Here is a 21,473-nt window from a genome sequence, read left to right on the forward strand (position 1 = left end):
AATGGCTGGACTTGGTCTTAAAGGTCTTTTCCAACCTAGCTGATGCTATGATTCTCTGATTCAGCCATTGCTGCCCGTCCCTACAAGCTGCCGCGGGCACACCGCTGCCGGCCCCCAGGCTGGGAGCGGAGCCGCCCTCTGGGCCACGGCCCACAGCAGATTCACCTTCCTCTCTCCACAGGGGCGGCGCGGGCCCCCCTCTGCCACAAACCTCTGGCACTCGGGGCTCACCAGGATGGCGTCCCGCACCCTGGCGTAAGGACACGGCAGCCCGCGGACAGCCCACGGCATCCGGGGTGCCTGCTCCCCTTCACCTTCCGCCGCGTTAGCCACCGCCTCCGAGCCTGCCCCCGCTGCAGCACGCGAGGCCAACAGAAGGGGGCGTGGCCACGGGGGTGGGCGGGGCACGGCCGGCGGGAGCACGCGAGGGGTCTGCGGCAGCGCGCCCGCCGCTGCCCCGCATCGCCTGTTGCGGCGCCGCTCCTCGCTGGTAACTACCCTCTCGTTGCAATTAACTGGTGATGATGGCGATGATGATGATGGTTTCCTCTCTCGGGGCTAGCGGAGACGGTGTGAGGGCTGGGGGGGGCGGGCGTGAAGCCGCGCGAGGGGAACCGTGCATCGTCGGAGGGGCTGGAAGCGGGGCGCCGGTGCTGTGGGTCACACGCCCTGCCCGGAGCCCGGGTGGGATAAGGTGCAAACATGGTGTTCTTCTTGCCGAGCGGGGTCGAGCTGGGCCAAACCTCTTCCAATTAGTCGCGGAAGTATAACTAATTTCAGCAGTGGACCCGGCGCTGCACTCCTGGTTCAAGCAAGCCCCCGTTTGATCAAGCGTTGTAGAAATCTCGCATGGGTATAGAGTCTGTTGGAAGTGACTTGGAAATGTGGAGCAGGGCAGAGCAGGGACTGGATGAAATAGGGAAGGCTGGGATACCGAACTGGAGGCAGTTTTAGCATCTCTGTTAGCTGAAAATGGTCTCATTAGGTTGCATTTAGGGACTGATGATCAGTCTGCATCTGCCTTACACAGACTGACCACTCAGCATCGTTTTCTATGTCAAAAACTGCTTAGTGGATACATTTAACGTTAATATTTATTTTTTAAATTCATTTTGGTCCATAGGATCCCGCTAAGGACAACTTCTTTATAGTGGTAATAGTTTTGACAATTTTTGAAGGGCATTTCTTTTGCTTCCCTATGGAAATGAAGAAGCTGGTTTGCATGTTGCAGATGACTCTGCTGTTTGTCCCCTGTCTGCAAGGGTAATGCTTCCCTACCAGGCTGGCAGCAATCAATTCCCCTCTCTTGCTTCTGCTTTTCCTTTGCACATACTCCACTGTGTAAAGTGAGTGGACTAGGCTGAGGGAAAAATTTGGATGTCCTTCCTCAAAACTGTGTAAATTAAATGAAAGGTATGGCTGCAGCGGGTGTAATAGATGCCAGAGGGGAATTATTTATGTAACACACCAAAGCATTTATATTTTTTTTAATGCAATGGTCATCCAAGGATCAATATTGTGCCCAAATGATTTATTTTATCATTGGCTTATGTGCTTAGTGGTGAAATTCAAAGCGAAATGTCTTGATGAAGAAATACACGTTATGTGCACCCCATGTGAAATCGTTAGCTCTCTCCCATTAGGCTGTAGGCTCATTTGGGCAGGTCCTCTCGTGTTACTGTCTTTTCGCAGTAGTGATGGTTGCATATCCACCATGATGTGGCCGCGCACTGCATGGTGCTGGGGACTGGTGGGACCTCTTCCCACCCTGGCACCTCTTTTTGTGGGAGGCAGAACAGGGGTGCTTATGCCTGCCTTTGGGTTTGGAGTTGGGTACAACGAGGGTGAGCATTCAGATCTGGGAGGCCAGACACACTCCTAATTCCCTTGGTCAGATGTAGGTGCCTGCACTGAAGATGACACTCTGAGGAAGGCTAGGAGGATATCTTAAGGATACCAGAATCCTCACTGAAAAAAAGTTTGTATGTGTTCATGCCGTTGACAGCAAAATGTTGTGTTGCAGTCTTCCATTGGAGATAAATGTGGAACTTTAGGACTGGCAATAGGGATAGTCCAAAAAAATCTTGCCAAAATATTTAATCTTTATTCTCCAAAGCACTGACTTCAGCAGGGTTAGTAGTTAACATGCACAAAGCTGAGTGTTTGGAGGGTGGGACACTGGGTTGGCACACGTGCTGCAGATGATGGTACTGAGCTTGGGCTTGGCCAAGTCCCTTCTGCCAGGTACTCACTGGCAGGGGTGGTAAGGGAAGCCTTTCCCGCAGTGCTGTCTCCTGGCTCTGCAGCGGAGTACAAGCCAATGCTAAGTAGTACGTGGACCCCAGACTGAAAACCCTTCCTGTTGAATACCAGAGTGTAATGTAGGCTTCCTCTCCTAAGGAAGTTTTGTATCCTGTATTCTGCGAGTGGGATGAAATTTTGCTCTTACAGGAGCTCCTGGCAAAACTTCTCCAGGCTTCACTGGGACTGTGATTTTCCTCATTTCAGATGAGAGGAGCAAGGTGTCCTTTGTGTTTGTGAGAGCAAGGTGTATATTTTTTTGTTTCAGCATAAAAAAACAGTTACAAGACCTGTGCTTAGCGCACCATCTCACTCGAAGGCTTGTGGGTGTCTGATGTGAGGGAGGGACTTTGGCCCACATCCCCAGCAGTGTCTGGCATTGATCTCCATTGATGATCTGCCTTGGGTGACTGGTTGGATGGTTCTTCCATCAGCTGCTTCCAAAATCATCCCCTTTATTCCTTTAACAATTTTTAAGACATACTAACTGTGAGTGAGAAGGTCAGCAACAGTGACAGTCCAGTAATGGTGTATGCTATAGATGTTATTTCAGCATTAGAAGCCAAGATGAAACTTCCTTTCCCACATTACCATATCACGTGGTGCTTCCTCACCATTAACCATTTCTGTCTCTTGCATCCCATCATCATCTCTAAGACAGACCTGCAGTTCATGAATTTTCTCATGTGCAACACACACTTCAGGTAGCCCTTGCTAAAAAAATAAATCCTCAGAACACTAATACCCTCCAATTATCCATGCCAAATCAGAGAAATGAGCAGCAAGGAACCGTAGGCGGGGCTGTGTTGGGAGCTCAAGAGAACTCAGAGATAGATGTCTTCTACTTCTCTGCATGCACATGTATAACCAGTGCTATTGCTAAATAACCAGACCTATTTATTTATGTATTTATGAATTTATTTATTTTACAGGTAACCTGCAGGTTTTCTCATGAAAATACAATCATTAATCAGAAATTACACTCTCTTGCTTGCTATTATAGTCTATTCATTGATGTTTTTGAAGGCTGAATAAAAAAGTACCAATTGTAACAGTGTGGGTTAATAAAATGGAATGACTTTCATCAAGAAGAAGCTAGGAACATGCTGCTAGTCCTCCTACTGACCTTTAGTATTGGCAACATAGGGAGCACACAACTGGAAAATTCACAAATTGGTAATATCATTACAAGGTGGACTTGAGAGATGGATTTCTGAATTGATGGTGGACTCTGTGAAGAAAAGAATCTACTTTCATTCTCTCAGTATTTTGCTTTTTTTCAGACACACACTGTGCTGCCTTTGGGCAGAGACCCTCTGGAGAGTGCCTCAACTCTTGGGAGCCCTGAAGTTCGTCCCACTGCATACGGGCTTAGGAGCCTGAGTGGATGCTCAGTGTTAGGGAGGGGAACACTCCCTGTGTAAACTTGTGCAGTCTGTAGTCTTGCTCTTTTCCTTCCTACCCTATCTAGTGACCTAGTGACCCATAGTATTTACAGTGCATTCATTTCCTTCTCACTTAGGGGAATACAACTATTCCAGTTTCCTTCTCTCTTATGGAAAGATAGCTAGTCCACTTCATCAGCATTTTGAATAAACCTTATTTATTTTTTTTAATTTTCTTTAGTTATGTTTAACCTGTTTCTATTGTGATCATCTTATACTTATTTTTTTTAGAGTTTTATTCTGAATCAATATCTACATATTTCCTTAGCTTAAAATTTCTGTATCTGTGTTGGTTTTCATTATTGAACCTTCAATATTTACTCTTCCTTTCCTGTTGTGGTATTTTAGCACTAGTAGACCTTTATTTGATTGTGATTGGATGCCCTTGACCATTACTGATTCAGGAAGCCACAGAAGTTGTTTTGTATGTTTTTTTTGCTTTAAAGAAAATATCAGAAGAAGGTCAGCACATTTCATTTTGCTCTTGCAAGCCCTTATCCTGCAGGAAGTGGACTGTTTTAGCTCATATGTATGAGCTAAGTAAACATGTATGCTTTTACATCAGAATTTTCCTTCCTGTAGCGCTGCATTTTCATGTAACTCACTGAGCATGAGATTTGAGTAGATGAACACCAGAGGTCCCTTCCAACCAATGTATCCATGTTCCTTCCTTCTCAACCTGTTCAAACTGGGTACCGCAGGATGGAGAAGCGTGGTTAAAACTCTAGTGTCCAAGTATCTGGGACAGCAGAGTGGCAGCACATGTCTTCACATCACACTTAAATCAGTGAATCCAGAAGTTCATTGGAAAAGGAGGTCAGCATCTTTCTGGAATTGATTTCCCCAAAGATAAAGCCCTGTAAAACTGCAGTAAAAAAATATTTGCTTCAGAGACCTGAGTATTTTTACGAAGTGTTTTTGTTCCTGTAAGCAGGAATAGCTGTATTTCTTAGAAAAGTGGAATTTCTTTCCTCGTTACAGTTCCTGTAACTGTGCTTTTATGTTGCCTTGAAATGAAGGGAGTTTTGTTAACTTTTTACCAATGCCGTGTTGGCATTGAATTTCCTATCCCTTTCAGGGCAGAAAAAAAAATAAATAAAAAGAAGTTTAATTTTCTTGTGTGTACAGATAAAAGGGAGCCAATGTGCTGGGGCAGAGTAGAATTGAGTGGAAAAAAAAAAATTGGGAAAAAAGCCAGAGTTATTGGGCTTTTTTTGTCGGTTGGTTTGGGTTTATTTAATAATAGTTTGTTATGATTATTATGTTAAATAACAAGGAAAAAAACAAACCCCACTCTCTGTTCTTAAGCAGAAGTCTCAAGTTGAATCACTGAAGACATACATAAAAATAGTATCTTTAGAAACAACTTATTTGTTTCATGATTATGTAAAGATACATGAGAGCATTCTCTAATTTTTTATATAAACAAGTTTCTGAATGACTTCAAGGAGTTGTAAATATAATTTTTCTTCTATCACTTACGGGAAGAACTCAAAAGAGGAGATTTCAGTCTATCTCATAGACAGACACTTCTTTGCATTTACAAGACCAAAATAATTTATGCCATATATAAAAACCTTCTTAGAAATTATTTGACCTTTACCCTACTTTTAAACTTCAAAGCATCTGTGCTTCTAAATGTCAGCAAACTTTTCTAACATTTGTGCTCTGTTGTTTTCTATACAGTCCTTGCCTGCCTGACATTCTGTAAAGAGTAAACATACGTAAATATAATGTTCAGTTTGTGAGATTCTTACAATGAAGTACTGATAATAAACTCCTGCAAATGTAACTGGCTCCTATTAGTTAGCTTTGGCAGACTATTTTTCTCTTTTCCTCCTGTATGTTTGCTCTCTTTATGTACAGGCAGGAGTCATGACTTGCTCCTCAGTTTTGTCACGAGCCTATCCAGGCCAGGGTTTTAAAAATAAAACATAGATTTCAGATTATCCAGTTTAAGACATGAAGAAAATAGAGCAGTCTCTGGAAAATGCTGAGCAGCTACTCACACACAGTATCACACAGTATGCTAGAGATTGGAAGGGACCTCGAAAGATCATCTAGTCCAATCTCCCTGCCGGAGCAGAAAGCTCTACGATACTCCTTAGGGTGCCAGGGAAGAGGATACATCCAGGCTTTCTGGAAGACCTGCAGACTGGAAGTTTATGGAAGTCCTTGGGTTCTGGATCTGAGAGTTCACCTGGCTCCATTCAGGGTTAGGGAAAACAGCAAAGGCCAGCCATCAGAAGTGGAAATAGGTTGAATTACATTTTGCATGCACAGTGAGGTCATTTGCATATTAGTGACTTGACCAGCTTGGCTTTAATAAGGAATGTTAATCAGAGCTGTGATTAACACATGAAGCGTGAGCAGGGGCACACAACAAGCAGCAATGTCAGAATATTTATTTTTGCCTGTGAATTAAATGAAGTAGTTTATGCATTATTGGAAAAAAAACCCTTAGTTTCTCCTAACAGCTCTATTTTAAAATACTCACTTTGCCATTTTCCATAAGCATGCTTTCCCATCAGCTTGGATCCTGCTCATCAGGGAGATCCTCACTGACTGCTTACGGATGTTGTAAAGCTGGGCAGAGTAACTCCTAGCTTGGATGATCTCCCTTTACTAAAAGCACCACAAATCAGAGGAAAGCATTCTCTTCATCAGGTACCAAAAGCTAGATCCCTTGTCAAGATGGCTGGTGGGGTTGCTCCCATAAAGAAGCCATCTCTGAGTGTGGGAACAGACTCCCCTCTACCTGGTGGGAGAGACCTTTGGTGCCATCAAGTCATAAGCCTGGGAACGTCTGCTGCGTGTGAAAAGATAACATAGGCATCACATGGATAGATGGTGTGAGGGACAATGCACAGAGGTAATAACACTGTGTTGCTCCCCGATGAACTGGGGTCATCAGCCACGGAAGGTCTCCCATGCTTATGAGAGCGTGTTTCTCATAACCAACACCAACTGCAAGCACTTTAAAAAGCAGCTGTATTTCAATATGCATGTCAGTAGGAAGACTGATATTTGCAAAAGTTGTTGGGTTTTAGGTCGTACAGGAGGTGTCAATGTGCACAGGGTATTTGAGACAAAGAATTAAAATAAATATGTCCTAAGAAGAGAAACTAATGTTTTGCACATTTGCTTATTGATGGTGGTAAATGTTTTACAGAATAAGGCAGTAATCAGTTTCTTTATTCTTATATTGCAAACAAGTTCTTATATTGTCTATTTGCTAGGTCAGAAAAAGATATCAAAGGAAAGAGAGTTCCTAGAAAATGACAAAGGGATTTATAGGTAATCAGAGAAGGAAAATGTCCTTACTAAAGATCCTGTAGAACCACTTTCAATCTCCTGTAAGTAACAGGATGACTGTCGCATTTTACATCTAATTTCTAGTATCAGAAAGAATCAAAATATTTGTTACTACTAATTGGTTTTGGGTTTTTTTAAAAGAAATACCACCCTTCCCCTGTCTTAGAATCATAGAATAGTTAGGGCTGGAAAGGACCTTAAGATCATCAGGTTCCAACCCCCCTGCCATGGGCAGGGACACCTCACACTAAATCATATCACCCAAGGCCTCGTCCAACCTGGTCTTGAACACTGCCAGGGATGGAGTATTCACAGCCTCCCTGGGCAACCTATTACAGTGCCTCACCACCCTAACAGGAAAGAATTTCCTCCTTATATCCAATCTGATATCCAGTCTTCTTTTGGTTTGGGGTGTTCGTTCAGTTAAGCTGTGATACACCAGTGAGCCCAAGTATTTTAATGTGGATGCTGCAGACATAAATGAGAAAACAATTTGTCAAGCCAATTCAAAAGCAGCCTGTGGGTGAGTATTGGCATTTTACACTGGTGTTCAGGGAACTCCAGCTGCCCTTGCTGCAAAGCTGTGAGTGCCCAAGCATTCAGCTTTGTCTGCAGCTCTCCTTTGCATCCCAGTGTCGCGACTTCATCCACATCTACTTTCACAATGACATGGTGCATGTAGATAGGAAGAGGAAGGACTGAAGGACTGCCTGATGGTTAGACAGTTTTTTCAAACCATGGGAGAGCTCTCGCAGATAGATAGATATATTAAAAATATGTCCCGTGTTGGTTGTTTTTTTTTTTTAGTTGTTTTTTTGTGTTTGTGGGGTTTTCTTGTTGTATTTTTTTTGTTTGTTTATTTTGGGGGGTGTTTGTTTTGTTTGGGTTTTTTTGTTTTGTTTTTTGAAGTAGAATACATCAGTCAGCAGCAGCTCAGCTGCTACCAGCATTTAAGCTGTCTTCTGCAAGCAAACTCAAGTATTTCTGCAGTACTCTGCCTTCACTGTCTACATGCCCTTAGTTAAATGGTTTTGTGCAACCAATGATAACCAGAAATCTTAGGAGAGGCAAGAGAGGTATCCCCTTAGGCTGTGACCACCATGTACCTGCCATGTATTTATCCTGTCATCCTTCCTCTTGGAGCCTTTCTTGCGGTGGGATTTGAGGACTCTCCTGCGTTGGCCCTGGCGCACAGAACCCATGCAGTGGTATGTCGCAGTAATTTTGGACAGAAGCACACAGTCTTTGCTTACATGCTGACTTACATTGCAAGGGCAGGTAGCAAGACCTGGTGAAAAGATGGCCTTTAGTAAGAGTTGGAGTTTGTGGCTGCAGATATCTGTGTGCTGGGAAGGAAGCCCACAAAGCTCTGAGGGGAGGCTGCAGAGAAGCTGGTGCAAGGGATCTTAATAAATGCATAGTAATTTCCTTCTCATTCGTAAGTCAACATCTCTTGCAGTCATTGCTGGAACATACCCTTGGGCATAGCAGCACAGTTCACATGCCAGCTGTCCTCACAGGGCCTCGTTCATGCGGCTGTGGCCAGAAATGCACTTGCCAAAGGTGTCCCTGAGCTTTAAGAAGAGAAATGTTACTGTGGTGTGGAAATGCACTTGTTTTTAAACCAAAAGGTAACAGCTCTTCGGCCGTGGAGGAAACAGAGGTTACAACATATAGCTGAAACTACAGAGGAAATGTAAACAGGCTGAACTAAACCTGCTCTTTGCAAAGGCACCTGCAAACCCTCTTGTTTAAATGTGATTTGCAAGCCAGATCCTGCAGCATGAAGTCTAGGATGAACTTGCAGTATCAGTGTGCTGCACAGGAGTTACCTCTTTGTGAAATGAGTCAGAAGATGGTTTGTAGGGGATCATTGCAGGACATCAGAGCCACCCCCAAGTTTTTCTTCCTCTTTATGTTGCAATTGCGGGAGCAGTTCATGTGCTGAGAGGAACCAGGCAAACTGGTGGGATTTTCTTCATTGTGAGATCTTTGCCTGTCTTTGCTGTGGCTTGGCTGTTCAGTGATTCTGACAGCTAAAACAGGTACTTCATTACACACTACTCAGTTATGTAATAGTAATGCTGTGAAGAACATAGATACTTTCTACCCTAATGCTTAGAAAAGGATTTAGAGATACTGTCATGTAGGAAACTCATTGCTGCTCCTGTGAAAACTTGTAACTCACAAGTGGGAAAAGGCAAAGAAATGCCTGAAGGAGCATTAAACCAGCCAAAGCAAGTTTAACCAGCAGGCAGGCTGCTTCTGCCACTCATGACACTAAACTGTCTTTCCTTTGAGCTATCTGATGGTTTGTCCTGATCTTTTATCTCCACCTCATCCCACCTCTCTTGTGTGGCTATCCTTCAGTCCTGGCTAGCAAAGGGGATGAAAGAAAAACTGAATGTGCTTCTGCTTTCTTCTTCCCCCTACCCTTAGCAGCTCTCTGACTGATGGTGGTAGAGCAAACCTTCTGTCTATCTATCTGTTATATCTGGTTACTCTTACCTCCCTCTATGTCTCATCTGTGGGAATACATACCGTTTGGGTAAGCTTTCTTTCTTATCCTCTTTCTTCACTCCTGGAACCACAGTGCCCAGAGGCTCCAGAAGCTATTTTAGAAACCACCCCTGGGAACAAAGAAGACACAAAGGTGAAAAGGGAAAAAAAGTTGAGAACCCAGAAACATTCTGGAAGAAAAATCCCCAGCTGCATTACCTCTTCCTCTCTGCAAAATTGAGGTGCGAGGAAAGATGATTTCTGTCCAGCACTTCACAGTGGCTGAGGCCTTTTTCATCCTTGAGCAGTAATGTGGCTCATTGTACCTGGTGCTGATTTTTGGAGTGGACTCCATGGCCTATCTGTCCATGGCAGTGGTTGCCAGGTGTGTCTTTGCCACTTGCTTTGGTGGGAACATGCCCAGAAGAGCAGGATTGGCAATCCCGGTGCCAGCAACAAGCGCACACACACACACACACACACACAAGATACAGTTGTGGAGTTTCAATTTCTAGTGGTGAATCTTACATCTGTATTCCCCAAAGATCTTTCACTTCAAGCAGTCAGCAAATTATTGTTTTCTCTTTTACAATATATGCCTTCTGTATGATTGCTAAATTAACTACCCAGTAGAGAGGGGATTCCTGACCATATTTTAGTTTTCTAGCTTTGTTGCTTTTTAACATGTTAGCTAAACATGTTGTTTCCTAAAACTTGTTTAGGTTGCCTCAAACTTTTGCTCAGGTGTGCAAAGCCTCACAGTCTTGGGCACTGTTACTGTCAAAGCAAAGTTCTATATAGACTTCTAGAGTTTGAACATGGCTTTGGTTGAATACCCTTCAGTTGCCCTACAAAGCACATCCATATCTTTTCAACCTTAGCTGAGCTCCCAAGAGGTTATCTACGCCAAGAACTAGGACAGGAAGGTATCTGACCAGTAAGATGGAGCAAAAAAAAAAGCAAGGAAAAGCTTAGGTTTGCTTATTTGAGATGAGCAAAGCTGATACTGAAAACATGCAGGAATTGTAACTGGGGTTTTATGGGGCTTGGTCTGATGCAGAATTACAGCCAAGACCAGCTGTAATCAGGGTGCATGATTGCTTGCAGGCAGAGAGAGACAGAAATGTCTCCCCCTTCCCAAGCTTTTTTCCTCTCATAATTGTTAGTTTATGTATGTCATGGAAGGGATTCATCCCAAATACAAGCTCTGACGTGGAGGTTTTCTTAATCACCATTACTGGGACTAGATTTGCCAGGAAAGACAGTGGCCTTGTACTCATTCCTTTTCCAAAAATGGAGATGTACCAGGTAAGAATTTTATGGATTTAGGACCTTTGTGGAAAGACTGATGTCAGATACCTCTGTGTTTAATTTCCACCCAAAAAAACCAAACCACACTATCTTTTTTTTTGTCTTCCTGCAGCTTCAGTCGATGCAGGATACGTTCCAAGTGAAAGGCTATCACCCAGTGCAGCACATGGTCAGCCTAGTGCTGGCTTCCATCCTTCACCCACAGGGAGTGTGGTGAGTCCCCTTGATGCAGAGCCAGAAGAAGGGCTGGCTCTGCAAATACAACCACGGCAAGGTTGGAAACAAAACCCCCTCAATTTGGGCATTTGATCTCCAGATTCTGTACTGAGATTTTTTTTTTTTGGGGTGTGCTGTAGAAACACATCAAGTTCCTCCTGGTGAAGGTGAACTTCCCATCATTGGGGAACTAATAACTGCTTGTATGGGTTTCTGAGCAGCAGTTTCTGTGCAGAATTTCACACCACTGACCCCCAGGCTTGGAAAATGCAGGCGAGAGCCTGCAAAAAGAAGTGGGGCTTCTGAGCTGAATGTGAGCTGAGTGCCATTAGAAATATTATGAATAATGCTGTAAGAAGAGCACTGATGAGGGCAGAACAAGCAAAAGCTGCTAGAGTTGGAGTCAGGGACTGAGGAAATGGCAAGAGGTAGAGGGAGAAAGATAAAAAATATAGACTATACAAAGGGAAAAAGAGAGAATAAAGGGAAACGTGAAAAAAAAAAGGAAGAGATACAGAACTAAAATTTTTAAAGAAGCTGAGTGGAAAAAAAAAAGTAAAATAAGCTAAAAGCAAAGCAAACAGCCTGGGAGGTTAAAATTTCCAACATTAAAAAAGATATGAAATCAAAACATAGTGATAGACTATTCAAGAAGGTATGCATGCGAGTGAGCCTGCATGCACATGACATTTTGATCAGTCCTCCATTTCCATCTGGATCTAAAGGAAATTGAATTATCTCTTTTTCTTGGCAAAGAGCTGCCTGTGGGGAATTTATTTGGGAGAGCAGCTTCATTTATAGCTGTGCAATTTTTTTCCTGCCATTGCACCAGTTTGCAGCAAGAAGACAGGTACTAGAAATTCTAACACTGGGATGGTGGTGCCTGGGTTCCCAGCAGAAGTGCTTTATCTTTGCCGTGACAGGCACCCTGGGTGCATGGTGGAGCTCTGCGCCCATGTAGTTGGCAAAGGGGGGAGGCCCGGTTTTATACTGTGCCAGAGTCACCTACTTACAGTTCACTCACCAAACATCAAGTGAGATTGAGGCGGTGAGTGTAACAAATAAATGAGAAGGTTGGTTAACTATGAGAAAGCTTCTGCCAGATCCATATTCTCAAAAATCATGACTTTGTTTCCATCCAGCTTTGCAAAAACAACTGTCATAATAATTATAATTAAAAATAAAGTCTTTTTTTCCATCTGTTCCTCCATGCTTTTTACTCCTGTAAGCCTCAGGCCAGCTAAGCCACCAATGTCACATTTTCATACTCTACTCTCATCAAAAAGATTAAATATTTCCTAAAAAAAAACAGTACAAAAATTAGGAAACGGGTTTGGGGCTGAGTCTGGGTCTAACCAAGACTCTGGTTTTCACAGGAATGCAAAAGAAAAAAAACAACAAGGAAGTGTGCACCCTCCTGTCACTGCAGTCAGGCTTGGGAGCTGGCTGAGCATCATGGCCAGCCTCTCAGTGAGCAGTGGCCGGGCACTCCAACCTCTTCTTCTCTCTCCCCCACAAAGTAAAACCTAAGATTAACTCATGCACTGTGATTAATATTTCACTAGTACTCCCCATTGCAGCAAATGGCTGGTTCTGCTCAATAATTCATGTCTGGGCGTAGCCTATTAAATTTGTAGTGGGGTGTACACTTTCCTGTTATTTATTTATCATTGCTTTCGTTTTACAGGGTCTTTTTTTCCCCTGGTATTTCATTTTTCACTTAAATGCCTCTCCTTCAAAGTTCAGACTGCTTGCAGGAAATTAATCTTGCTCCTTACACCTTTTAACTAAGGCTGAGCTCTTACTGCAAGGGCCTGGGCCATAATGAAGACTCAGACACACAGCCACTTCAGTGCAGGAGATCTCTGTGGAGCAAATGACTTCGGGAATTTGGTACAAAGTCTGACAGCCCAAAGTTCATCCATGGCCTCAGAGCTGTTTGCCTTCTGTTTCATAGGGATGTTTGGCTACTTCTGCTGTGGGAAAAACCTGCTTCAGGACCAGAAGTTGATCATTACTCCGTCTCCTTCTCTGCCAGCAGGCACTGTTCTCTCCTAAGCCCCTGAACATATACTTGGGGAAATGTAGATCTTTCTAGGCTGATTGTAGGTTGTACTTCTGCTTAGAAGTGATATTTTCCTTTGCTTTGTGGCAGCAGTCTACTCATAGCTTATTCGATCTTTGTGGCAGCAGTCTACTCATAGCTTATTTGATCTTTGTGGCTCATCTTGATTGCTAAATAACATGGGTTGACAGTGGAACTGAAATACAGATTTCCTTAGAAGACTCTAAGGCAGGTGTTCAAGAGTTAAGAATTTGGAAACTGTGAGCTGCACAAGGATGCAAAATCATAAACTAGTCTCCCAACTTAGATTTAACAGGACATTACCCTCCTGGTCATTCTGCAAAGGAGAGGGTGAGGTTTGGAGAGTCACTGCTTCTGAGAATGACCCCACCAGACCCATGCTTTTCAGAGCAAGAGATCTCTCTTTCTACATTCCTGTATCTCCAGATGTGCCAATATACAAACCTAGATGACCCTCCCTACCCAAGTGTCAATGCCTTGTTACTGATTCACACCCAGCTCTGCTGTGTGGCAAGTTTCCCTTCATTTTCTTCCCACCTATGTAGGCATGGGCCATCACCCTCCTCCATACTACCTCCTTCCTCCTCCTCTAGCTCCATGCAGCAGCTGTGCAGAGCATTGTTGGGAATGATGATAGAGAGGTCCATGTGGGTCCTGGCATGGAGGGTGGTGGTTGCATGGGGATTGGTGATCCCATGTCTCAGGGAGGGAGAACACAGTGGTGGACTCATCTGGGAGGCGACGCTCTGCAGGGATAGGTCTGCCCCAGTCATTTCTGCATGGACAGACTGAGACAGAGAGTGAGATGCTCTGTTGCACCAACAAATATTTTATGATAATCGTGATTCCACCCCAAAAGCTCCCAGTATCCAAGTTCTGACAAGTTCTATGGGATCACCCACTGTTGCTTTGCATTCTCAGGGCTTCTTCTGGCAGATGTAATGTGGGAAGAAAACAGAGTAAAAGGTGTTATTTTCACAGGCATTCTGCAAAGTCCATAGTCTTTAGTATTCTCCTGCAGGCATCACATGTGGCATTTCAGGATACGTTGCTAACATAGTCCCAGCATCTGGTCAAATTACCTCCCCCCACCTGAGCACATGCCATCAGAGTAATGACTTCTGCTTCACAAGGACTCATTTACCTTTCAACAGCATTTAAGTTCCAAGCTCAGAAAGGAGGCAGGCATTTCAGTTCCTAGTCACTACAAGAAGTGTCACTGTTTTTAACAGGAACAACAACAGGGTCACACAGAAGAAAGGTGTAATTCAGATCACATCAAAGTGTAGTAGGAATTAGGGTCCTATGTACTTACGTAAGAGCAAGATATTTGTTTGAATGAGGTCACTTTTATATATTTTCCATTCATTTTTATCTGCCCTAATTTTTTATGGACTGGGAGGTTCCCCTCAAAGGGTTCATTTAAAATTGTGCTTTCATTATAACAAAGATACTTCGCAGGGTCCGCAGGAAGCTTCCACTCTCAGCTTGGAAGATGAGTGCTGCTGTCCCTTCTCTGCTCCCCACCATGCCCTTCCCATCCTGTGTATGTTCTTGGATAGAGGACATGTCCACAACCCATGAAAACCCATGACTGTCAGCAGTGGCAAAGAAGGCATTGCATTATATGAATGTGATTTTATGAAATAATGGCTTTTGGAGAAACTCATTCCCTGAAGTAGAAGCAGGCTGCAAGAAGGGAAAGGTCTTGGGAGACTGCAGTGGGCAAACGCAAGAGTCAAGAGGTGGTCGTGCCAGAACAGGCCACCACAGGAATACCCTTCCCTAGTTCCCACAGGGAAACTGTTCACTTGTAGCACACCCCAACTCCCTTCTCAGTTGGGGATCCCCGTATAACCTCTCTGGGCTGCCAGAACACAGTACTGCCAAGTAAGATGCTGCTGTACCTCTTCTTAGGCAGATGCCCCAGTTCCCCCCAGTATAATTCCCATTCATTAGTGGAAACAGGTTCCATGGTTTCCACAGGGTTTTTGGGTTGCTGCTCACCTTGATAAGCAATATCTGAGGTTGATGATGGGAGAAAGTGAGTAGTCACCACCCTTCCTAAGGCTCCCCATGGCACTCAAGGGTGAAGGGGAGGAAGGTAAGAGCCTGTTGGCAGGCAAGGAGGCAGGAGTGAACTCACACTGCTGCTCAGAGCTGTGGGGCTGACACAAAGGCAGAGGAGAGCAGAGGCTGCAGGAGAGGAGGAGAAAAGTGGTGGAAGGGTTTGGAGTCCACCGTGACACAGCCTGGCTGACCTGCAGAGAAGCTTGGCTGCATTGCATGTGCAGCAGGATGAAAGTTTCAGCCTGGCAAAAGGTAGGTGGAAAGAAAGGTCCCACAGGCACTTGGACAATAAGGGGAAAGGCTTTTGAAGTGTTTTAGTGGTGACAGCATAGGAGAAAGGACTGGTTTTGACCTCTTCAGCTGTGGCTCAGGGGCATGGTCTTTTTATAGTTATAGTTCTCCCTCTGTGAGTGATTAGACACAGTGCATGCTAATATATGGTGCTTAACTTGTAGACAATCATTTCAGCTGTTTCCTAATGTCTTTGCCCTCCCCTTCTGTACCTCTTCTGCCTTTCACGCAAGTAGATCACAAAGTAGCTGCATTGGTATTTTGGCCCTAAGAATGAAGCTGTAAGTCAAGTGTATTATTTTTCTAATGCAGGACAGTAATAGGCATTTAACTCAGTATCACAGTACATCCTACTGTAACACTAGCCTGTTGCTATCAGTAAGTGTACTTTATTGTAAAATAGAAGGTATTTATATTGAAGAGTTATGGTTCAACACAATTCTAGGAAATTGATACTATAATGACTGCCGACAGTATCCTGCCCCATGTAAGAAATTGCATTTAAGAGATCATTGTCACATAATCTCATATTGTCAGCATTACCACAAACAAACTTCACAGAGGTACAAGTTAACCAAGTACAGGTAGGAGTTAACTATTGCACCCTACCAGTTAAATGTATTTCAGTGCTGCCCAATAGAACCACAAAGTGGTTTGGGTTGAAAGGGACCTTAAATATCATCTAGTTCCAAACCCCTGCCACTAGATCAGGTTGCTCCAAGCCCCATCCAGCCTGGCCTTGAACACTTCCAGGACTGGGCAGCGACAACTTCTCAGTTGTGAAGAACGTCTTCCTAATACCTAATCTAAATCTCCCCTCTGTCATTTTAAAACCATTCCCCCTTGTCCTATCTCTATGTGTACTTGTAAAAAGTCCCTCTCCATATTTCTTGTCAGGTTCTTTAGGCACTGGAAACTGCCCTAAGGTCTCTCAGAGCCTTCTGTTTTACAGGCTGAACAACCCCAACTCTCTCAGCCTGTCTTCATTGGAGAGATGCTCCATCCCTCTGAGCATCTTTGTGGGCCTTCCTCTGGACATGCTCCAACAGGTCCACATCCTTATAAAATTGTTATCTGTGTGATGCTTCAAGGATGCACAGTGCAGAATTTAAATAGGGTTTGCTATAACAGGACTTCAGCTGGGGTTGTGTGTAAAGACTTCTTAAAAAGTTTGGTGAGAGAGCATTATTATATACAGTATACAGTATATATACATTATTATATACAGTATACAGTGACATCCCAAATGATCTTGAAATAGGGCAGAAAAAGGGAAAGGGAATCATGGTTCCCATGGTAAATCTATCAAAATCTTTTGTTTATACTTGCCTTATAAATCCATCATACTTTAAATCTCATTCTCCCTGTCCTTGTATTTCTAAGCTTGTTTGAGCCCTCTTTCAGCACATCTGGTGCCTATTGGTATGAATCAGTGCGGTGTGCTTATGACACAGTATTGAACTCAGTCTAAGTGACATGAATATAAAATACCATACTCTAAGATGGAAAATCTGAGTTCCTTACCTATCTTCTCCATAAACTACAGTAACTCAAGAAAGGATATTAAGAGTGCTTAGCAAACATCTCTGATAAGGAAAACCCCACCCCTAGTTTTCCTGTGCAAGACATTAGATTTAAGGCATGCAACCATTTGGTGTCCTCTTCCCTATCTATCTCAGAAAAGGTATTGCAGCATTTAGGGAGATGTGGAGAGCAACAGAAATTATCAAGTATTTCAAAAGTTCTGTAAGAAAAAAAGTTGTGGCAAACATCAGGCTGGTGTTAAATATCCTAGAAAACAAAGAAGAGGAGCTGTGGCAGAGTCTATCAGGTAATGAAATAATGAAATAGGGCAGGTATTTTTCAAATAGAAGGAAGTCATAAAAAAATGCCTGTAACATGTTCAACAAAATTACAAGTTTTGTTTTGTAAAAAAAAACAAACAACCAAAAAAAACCCACCCAAAAAATACCCGCAGAAAAAAACAACCAACCAACCACACAAAAAAAACCCAAACACCAAAAAATAAAATCACACATTTCAGTGTAATTCTTAATAGAGCAAATGTACATGTCCTTCAAGGACAGATCTCAGCTATGGAGATGATGAAAAAACTCTCTACATCAGTATGTAACTGATGGTCCAGCTGGTCTGATGAATTGTAAATGGCAGCTTCTTCATTGAAGTGATTCAGTTTGGTCATTCTTCCAGCTGCCTATTTTCAGAGGTAAAAGTCAGAACTGAAGTTGTTAAAAAAGATGAAGGATGATTCTTCAGCTTGTGGAAAGAGGTGGAAATTTTGCTGTTAAGTCAGGGCATTTCTTGAAATCCCCGTGGGGTTGATGAATCACTTTCATCTATTGATGTTGTGTTTTCAGTTCTGCAAAGGCTTCTAATGCTGTCTCATCAGATTTGAAAGAGAGCTAATATCTGCACCTATCAAGCACTATTATGCTTGACCCTCAGTGTAGCTGGGAAAAGTATTCTTGAAATCAGTGTCTGTTGTGAGGCTGCATGAGGAGCACTGTGTCCTGTTTGAGGCTTCCCTGTACAAGAAAGGCTTTGACAAACTGTAGAAGGATACCAGGATGGTTATGGGCTGGAGCACATGAGATCCAAGAAGAGCTGGAGAGGGCTGGATTTGTTCAGCCTGGAGAAGAGAGGACTGAGAGGGATCTTCTTGGTGTCTAACACATACCTAATTGGAGCTTACAGAGAAGATGGAGACAGCCTTTTGTCAGACATGCACACTGAGAATAAAAACATTACAAATTGCATCAAGGGAAATTCCAGCCACATGTAAGGAAGAAACATTTTCACAGTGAGGACACTCAAACGTTGGCAGAGGCTGCCCAGAGATGCTGAGGGGTCTCCATCCCTGAGACACTGCCCCAACTTGACTCCAACTTGACTTTGCAGCCAACCCTGTGCTGAGCATAGTGTGGGACTGCAGACCTTGTTATGCAAGTTTAAAACATGGTGCTCCTATCACCAGAGAGAGAAGGCGTTTTGTGTGTGCATGCACATGCTTAGTGAGAGAGAGCAGAACCAAAGAGGGGTAAAACTAAGAGGAAGCAGTCACAGCAGTGGAGCTATTCTAGGAGTAGTGAGGTAGGCTATGTAGGTAGTAGTAGAGGCAGACCAGAGATTTCCTTATAAAGACAAAATCTATTTCATTTCCTTCTCTGGGCTCACTCACTCTTGGGCTTTCCGTGTTGGGTTTGACTAGCTGTTTTGCACAAAAAAGAGGACCTTCCTAGTGACGCAGCAACCTTTTGACGTACTGCTTTGTAGTTACCCAACCTACGAGAAGTTTGGTTTTTCTTCTGTTGGTTTCTCCCTCTTGGATTTGCCGTAGTTGAGCTGTTGCTCTGGCAGTTTGGACCCACCGCTTGAACCCAGGAGGTAAGACCATACCACCTGCTGTTTCTATGGCAAGCTGCCCTCATGGGGCATATGAGCAGCTTAACTGCACAGGAAACTGTGGTAACCGTAAAAAAGCAGTGCAGGCTCTGTACTAGCACAACGCATTTGCCAGTTGTCTTGTACATGACGTTTCTACTGACCTTCAGGAAAGTGTTTGATGTATTTAATCGGGCAGAGTGGTCTTTAACTGAGTAGAGTGGTAGTCTGAATTTGCATCGGTTTGGCAGGGTGTGATGATGTAAGAAGCCATTATATACATTACAGAGTGGATCCCTGTAAGAAGCTGATTGTGATACCAGTGATGAAAAACACAGATTCATAAAGCCAATGTATTTTGGCCTGTAGTGCTTATAATATACTTTGTTGAATGTTAGGACATTTATATTAGGCTTTTATAAATGTAATTTTACTCTGAAGACAATAAATAAAACTGATTCATGATGGAGCCTGATTGTAGTAGGGACTTCTGCTTTAAAAACAGTGGTATGGGGTGGGTCTGTCATCGAATTTGCCTTTAAGATCTTGACTGTTGAAGTTGGTCAGGCCTGTCCCTTGTCTTCTTTGAGCTTTCTGCTGAGACTGTGGATGATCTGTAACTTGTAAATGTCTGCAGACATTTTAGGTGGTTATACTGTGAACAGGAGCCTTTGGGCTGAACTTTTTGCTCTGTAAGAGCAGTAGACTTGCTGGTTTTGTCAGATAGTGTTTTCCTCAGCACATAGATTTGGTTTGAACACTATCTGTACAACTGGCCCTTAAGCCTGTGAACAGCTTGACTTTTGAAGCAAATGGGACTTCAGGTCTTTGTAGCCAAAGTCACAGACATCCGCCCTCACTGCTGCAGGTGTAAAGTTAAAACCTCTAGCAAATGTAGGTTAGATTGTGCCATCAGGAGTGCAGATGGGTGCTCAGCAGATGGGTGTTTGATTGTCTTGATAAAAGCAGATCACGCCCTGAAACCTCTCATGTAGAGGAACTCCAGTGTGCATCGCTTTCCTCCCCTTTGGCTTGTCACACAGGAGCATTTTGCCCTTGTGAAATGGGGCCAGAGGGCCTTCAGAGGGTAGGGACTGGGCTGGGGAAGCTCTGCTGAGCTGATAGGAGATGTGGAGCCCCCCTGTTTTCCTGTGGTGGGAAACTCCATCGAGGAGAGATGTAAGGGCCAGGAGGGACTGGGAGGTACCTGCCTACTTGCTGGTAGCAAGAGTTGGGATTTCTGCTTCAGTCCTGACCATGAGGTCCAGATTTACTTAGCTGAGAAGCTGAAGGCAATGCTCATGCAGTAGGTCAAAAAGAGCTTTTTTATGTTACTGGTTTTGAATCTGCTTCCTCAACTGAAACCAAAAAAAGAATTTGGACTGAATACTGTTATGGTTATAAAATGTTTGAGAGTCTTCTTGAAAGTCACTAGACTTACTTAAGTAAGTCTAGTGGTGTTGCTTCTCTCCCCCTGCTCACAGAACCTAATGTGTACTCCATCATGTTTTATGATGCTACCATTTTTTTTTAATCCCATTTCCTTCTGCTTTCAGTTAAAATACAGCTGTGTAGAATGGAGCAGAGCTATCTACTTGATAGAATCATACAGTAAAAATCATCATCATATGTTTTTTAAAGTACAAAAGAGGATGAGTAAAGGGGAAGGAAAGAGATGGGGAAGATAGGAGAGTACAGTGCATTCAGAAATGAGCTGATTTTCATACTCTTAGCCCTTTCATGAAAAAGAGCAGACTGTAGTGAAATGCTGATGCAAAATATTTCACAAAATTAAAAATATTTACTAATAAAAAAAAAGAAATGGTATTTAGATGCTGCAAGATGAAGCAGAGGGCTCTGCATTGGTCACTCTGTGCATGTTTTCAGTTATTAAAGGGGAAAGCTGTAGGACAGGAAATAAATTGCTGCTGCTGGGTGAGATGAGTGGGGTGTCCCAGATATGGAGGCAACACCCATGGGAAGGTGCTGAAAAATCTTACTGAAGTCAGTGAAGAGCCCTGCAAAACTGAAGACAGAATACAACTCCTGGCATGGGAGCAACAGCAACAGACTCATAAATCTAGGAGGAATCAGTCAAATGCAAACATGCATTTGTATCTAAAAATAATATATCCACCTCCTCTTTACAGCTGGAACATGTTTTTAGTGCTTTCCATGCGCAGAGGAACTGTTTTCCTGCTAATGAGCTGGAAACACAGGCCATGTTCTCCTTTTCTTGTATCAGATACTAGGCTTTCACAGGACATTTGGGACTGAGTCAGTACTTCCTGACCTGCTGTTGGGCTGCAGTGTCATGACTGCCTCACAGGAATAGGAAAAGAGGGATTTTATCTGTCTGCCCAGGGTTTTGTGTCCTATCTGCCACTCCAGTTGTGATGGGGCAGAGGTGGGGTAGCTCCTCATAGCTGTATCCAAAGCAGCCCTGTAGATGATCTGGTTCCCCACCTTAGTGAAGGTGGAACTGGGTGGAGCAGGGCTTTCCTCAACAAATAGGATATCTGCTCATTGACTGAAGC

General features: G+C 43.5%; 1 protein-coding gene across 2 annotated transcripts in view; it reads left to right on the forward strand.

Moving 5' to 3' along the window:
• Window positions 1-471: 471 nt before the first annotated feature.
• LCP1 (lymphocyte cytosolic protein 1) overlaps window positions 472-21,473 on the forward strand; it is a 46,256-nt gene continuing 25,254 nt past the window's right edge. The window contains exon 1 of one of the 2 annotated variants that reach the window (XM_057426932.1): window positions 472-490. The gene's annotated coding sequence lies outside the window, so the exon portion shown is untranslated. Of the gene's footprint in view, window positions 491-18,770; window positions 18,940-21,473 lie in introns of those variants that run through there. The other variant, XM_057426931.1, reaches the window with a different exon arrangement.

Source organism: Pezoporus wallicus, unplaced genomic scaffold (genome assembly GCF_028554395.1).
Source record: "Pezoporus wallicus isolate ANWC-B61680 ecotype Strahan unplaced genomic scaffold, APGP_CSIRO_Pwel_v1 contig_7113, whole genome shotgun sequence".
NCBI lineage: Eukaryota > Metazoa > Chordata > Aves > Psittaciformes > Psittacidae > Pezoporus > Pezoporus wallicus.